Source organism: Dendropsophus ebraccatus, chromosome 10 (assembly GCF_027789765.1).
Source record: "Dendropsophus ebraccatus isolate aDenEbr1 chromosome 10, aDenEbr1.pat, whole genome shotgun sequence".
NCBI classification, from domain to species: Eukaryota; Metazoa; Chordata; class Amphibia; order Anura; family Hylidae; genus Dendropsophus; species Dendropsophus ebraccatus.
Genome location: NC_091463.1, coordinates 81,162,695 through 81,167,694, shown reverse-complemented (window position 1 = coordinate 81,167,694; position 5,000 = coordinate 81,162,695). Strand labels below are relative to the sequence as shown.

Genomic DNA, 5,000 nt, shown 5'->3' with positions numbered 1-5,000 from the left:
ATTTGTGAGAATTAGCTCGCCTTTTTTTCTCTATAACTTCAGTGCAAGTTGAACAGAGCGCTGTGAGGGCTTTGAATATGTTCAGCCCATGCACTCAGATCTTGAACCCGCGTTAAAGAGGACACCAAAGACGAGGGCTGTTGCCACAACAACGCCAGCCGGTGATAGCAGGACAGATACCATCAGGACCGCGTGGCCTAATGGATAAGGCGTCTGACTTCGGATCAGAAGATTGAGGGTTCGAGTCCCTTCGTGGTCGCTGCCGAGCTAGCTCAGCGTGCGTTCCGTGTGCTCTTTTCACGTTTCCAAAAATGGGCTCTCAGGAGAGTGTACAGCGGAAGGTTTAGGGTTTAGGTAGAGACGCGTTAGCGTTTCGAAGGTCATAAGAAAGCCGCTGCCAAAAGGGTGATTCGAAGCGGCGGCTTCGTGTGGAGACCAGAACGCCCACGGTTTCCTTTTTTCCGGTGCCCAAAAGTCACCTCTTGTTCGAGGCATTTGACATTGGAATGGAAAGCGTAGTATGTGGGCACAGCAACTATCGTTCCATAGAGAAATACCATGAGATGTTTGCTGTGGGAAAGCTGCACCTTTTTTATGCATATTAAGCTTGTGCCCAAGTACATCCAGTTAATATCATTACAATACAAGAATTTGCTTTGTTCTTATGTTCTTACAGTATTTTATTAGACACTTCACACTTTGCTGCTATATTTACGTGTTTTGATTTTGTTAAATTTGGTCTCTACAGCTAGTTTGTAATGTGTTTTTGATTGCTACATTTTCTTTATTGGTGTTGATTTGGCAGGGTGTGGTCTGAGCAGATGTTAATTATATTAGCATAAGAAATATGGCAGCTCTCCTTCATTAGCTTAATTAAAGTTATATTAGCATTTAAGGAAGGTATCGGCTCTGTAGAGTTTACTCTGGTGAGTTTACATCTAGTGAGAGCATCGTGGTATAAGTGCAACGGGGCAAAAGTGTGTAGTTTAAAAAAACAGCAGTAGTTTGAAAACGGCAGCAGTTTCTTTTGGTTTGGTACTTGGTTTCAGTAGTCAATAAAAAATGTGTCAGACTAGGTGCAATTTAATACTTGTGTGTTTGCCATTTTCACTAATATCCTTGGAAACTTGAGGTAATGTACAGTGTGCATGCAAAAGTCTGATTTACATGGTTAAATTTCTAGGCCTCAATCTCAAGTGGTGAGGCTATGTATGTATGGAGTTCCATTGCGCTAAAGCAATGCAGGATGGCTGGACTGCCATTAAATGATTAATTACTGCAATGAGTTGATGCCTTGACGCTGATGAAGATGGGGATGTTGTTGCTGAATGGAGACATGGCTGCTCAGGCGTGATTCCTAATGGGGAAATTTTTTGGATTGGGGCACTGAGTGGAAGTAAAGCCAGGGGAAGAAGATAAAATTAGTAAGAAGAGAAAGAATCTTCTCATGTGTTACTAGACAGTTAGTGGTGTTTTTTATGGCAAAATGCTATGTGCTGAAGGAATTGAGCCGGCTATCTGGGGCCACCATCAGCAGGGATAGGAGATGTATTGTGAAGATTGTGACGGCTGCTAGTATGTCTAGAGAAGTTGATCTGGTAGTTCATCTTGGAAAAAATGACTTGTCCCAGAAATATGTAAATTTGGTCAAAATAAATAAATAAGGGAATTTCACTATGAATCTTGACAAAATAACAGACTTTTCAGAGGTTGTCGTTTTGTAATCAGAATAACAAGGGATATCACATCTCCAGCACTGCGCTTTTATATAGTAATTGAAACACATTACAAGGTTTTATAACTTTGTAAAGTGCTTCAGTTCCTTTTTTCAACCCTTCCCTAACTTTAACTCTAACTTTAAAGAGACTGTGTCAGCAAGCTTTTGCTTTCCTATGTAAGGGTAGCATAAACTAGTGACAGATGTGTCCACTCCAGCAAGAGACTGATTGCTTCACAAGCACCTATCTATAGTAACTATAGCCTGCTAAATCCTAAGTGGAGCAACTGCCATTAAGGGTCTGTCCACACGTATAGACTCGCAGCGTAAATCTTGCTGCGAGTCTGTCAGGTCCTGGCAGTTCCCTGTCACTACATACTCGCATTGGTCTGAACGACCACTGCGAGTATTTCATTCTGTCGGCCCCTTAACCCCTTCTACTCCCGCCCGGCTCCCGCTCTGCTGTGTCTGTATATACATTACCGCTCCTTGCTGGACGGGAGAGCAGGACAGCAGGACCCCGTTCAGCGAGGAAAGGTAACGTATATACAGACACAGCGGGGCGGGAGCCGAAGGGGTTAAGGGGGCGGCAGAATTACATATGTAGTGTAGTAGTGTAGAGTATGTAGTGACAGGGAACTGCCAGAACCTGACAGACTCGCAGCGAGATTTACGCTGCAAGTCTGTACGTGTGGACAGACCCTTAAGGGGTTATCCAGGGCTACAAAATCATGGCCACTTTCTTCCACAGACAGCATCACTCTTGTCTCCAGTTTGCTTGCATGTTTTGCAACTTATTTCCATTGAAGTGTATGGAGCTTAACTGTAAAGCACACCTGAACTGGAGGAAAGAGGGGTGCTGTCTCTGGAAGAAAGCGGCCATGTTTTTGTAGCACTGGATAAACCCTTTAAGGGGTCCTAAATCTGACTACGTCTTGTGTTGCTGTGTTGCCGTCCCCAGCATGTTTGTTAAGATTACTACTAGCCAAAGTACCCTACTGATATTGCTCCATCGTCTTGTGTAATCTCAAGGGATTCGCTCTCTTTTGACAAGAGGCGGTATTCTCTAAACCGCAAGTATGGAATGGTATTTTCCTATTAACAGTCAAATATCAGTCACCCTGAAAGAGTAATGCACTACTAGACAGACTAGACAGACAGACTTGACTAGCGCTGGAGTTGTCCTTTAAGTAACCTGGACTGGACTGTAATTGCTCAAGTGCACATATGCACCAGAAACAACACTAGCAACTACAATGACCATAGTAGAAGGAAGAAACACTGGTGTAACAGGCCAGAGTATACCCCAGTCCAGACTATACCCAGGGTTATAGTAGCCTAGGGCAATTCATACCCCCTCAGGCCAGATTATACCCCCATGAAATCAGCAACATTGAGCGAGATACACCAGAATTACTTATTTTTTTTACATTTTATTGGAGATTCAGCGTTGTCTGCTAAGTTAATTGAGAAGCTGACTTATGTAAATCTTAAAAGTCTAAACACATTGGGAACATTTATCTTTGCGTCTGCACTATTTTTTGGTTAATAAGGAGATAAATAAGTGCAGTTATCGCCTAGGTCCATGCCCTCTAGCTGTATATGTGTATACATAAAGGAGCATTGTTTTATTGAAGATGAAGTGCTGTGGTTTTTCTTTTTAATTATGAATACACCAGGAACTACAGCTACACCTTTAACAAGCATGTGCTGGGACCCTGGGAGGGCATATACCACTCTGAGCCCTGTGACAAGTACTGAAACACTTGCCCTTGCAAGCTTCACCTAGCTCCCCTGGTTCACCACCAATGCTCACCTGTCCTGGCTCCTGCTGTGCTTCGGTGCTCTGACCTCTTCTGGTCAGGTCTGGATGCTGTGTTGTGCAGGCAGAGCTAATCACACTGCTCTGCATCACACAGGGTGTGGCAGGGCAGGGAGCACTAGGATATTCCATTGTATCAGCAGTGTGCAATGATGTGCTGGTACAACTAAATAAAGGGAGAGCAAATAATCACTGAAAGGGTCAATGAACAAGCCCAGGTAGTGGGGAAACCCTCATATAAACTTAATAACAGCACCCAGGTCGTGTGTGGCAACAAGCATATGGCTTCAACTGAACCTGATAGAGTCCAGTTCTCCCCCCTTGTTTGTGCGGACATGACAACTAATGTTCGCCTTCTCTCTCCTGGCTAAATGCACTGTTGCATGCTCATAGTACTGAAGCTATTATATACCTTAACCTGTATTGATTGAGGTACCAATCTGAGTTGTGGGAATTGTACGCTATTATACTTATATCTACGTGTTTGAGCTTTTAGTCCACTTTTTAGGGTGGAGGTTTGAATCCTTAGGTGTATTTTTTCTATATTTTATGGAATCTAACAAAAGTTTTATATCTCTGGCACCAGCTGCCATAAGAAACAGTCCCGGGGCGATAGCGCATCACCCACAAATCGGTACTCTCCTGCTGAATCCGGGATAGTTGGGACATAGCTTCTTAGTTGTCCCCAGCAGCTCCATAGCGAATGAATGGAACATGTCCCAACTAGAGATGAGCGAACCTGGAGCATGCTCGAGTCGATCCGAACCCGAACTTTCGGCATTTGATTAGCGGTGGCTGCTGAAGTTGGATAAAGCCCTAAGGCTATGTGGAAAACATGGATATAGTCATTGGCTGTATCCATGTTTTCCAGACAACCTTAGAGCTTTATCCAAGTTCAGCAGCCACCGCTAATCAAATGCTGAAAGTTCGGGTTCGGATCGACTCGAGCATGCTCGAGGTTCGCTCATCTCTAGTCCCAACCTATCACAGCATTCAGAGGGCAGAGTCCCTTTCCCAAACTCCAGTTTGTGGGGGTCACAGAGGTCATCCCCTATAGATCAACAAGAAGTTGCTGGAATACCCCTTTAAAGAGAACCTGTCACCCCCAGTGCCGGGGTGACAGGCTCCCGACCCCCGTTAGAGCCCCCTATACTTAACTTAATCTGCGGGGTCCCACTTCTGGAGGTGGTCGGGTGATGAAGATCTCAGCCGCTGCAGCCCGGCGCGCGCGCTGAGTCCAACGCTCATAGAGAATGACGGAGCACTAGACTCTCCTGTCATTCTCTATGGTTGTTGGACTCATCACTCAGCGCGCGCGCCGGGCTGCAGTGGCTGAGATCTTCATCACCCAACCACCTCCAGAAGCGGGACCCGGCGGGATTAGGTAAGTATAGGGGGCTCTAACGGGGGTCGGGAGCCTGTCACCCCGGCACGGGGGGGTGACAGGTTCCCTTTAAAGTA

General features: G+C 45.2%; 1 non-coding gene across 1 annotated transcript; it reads left to right on the top strand.

The window, feature by feature from the left end:
• The first annotated feature begins 186 nt into the window (after positions 1-186).
• TRNAR-UCG (transfer RNA arginine (anticodon UCG)) lies at positions 187-259 on the top strand. Its single transcript has one exon. It is a non-coding gene; the product is annotated as a tRNA-Arg (tRNA).
• The last annotated feature ends 4,741 nt before the right edge of the window (positions 260-5,000 follow it).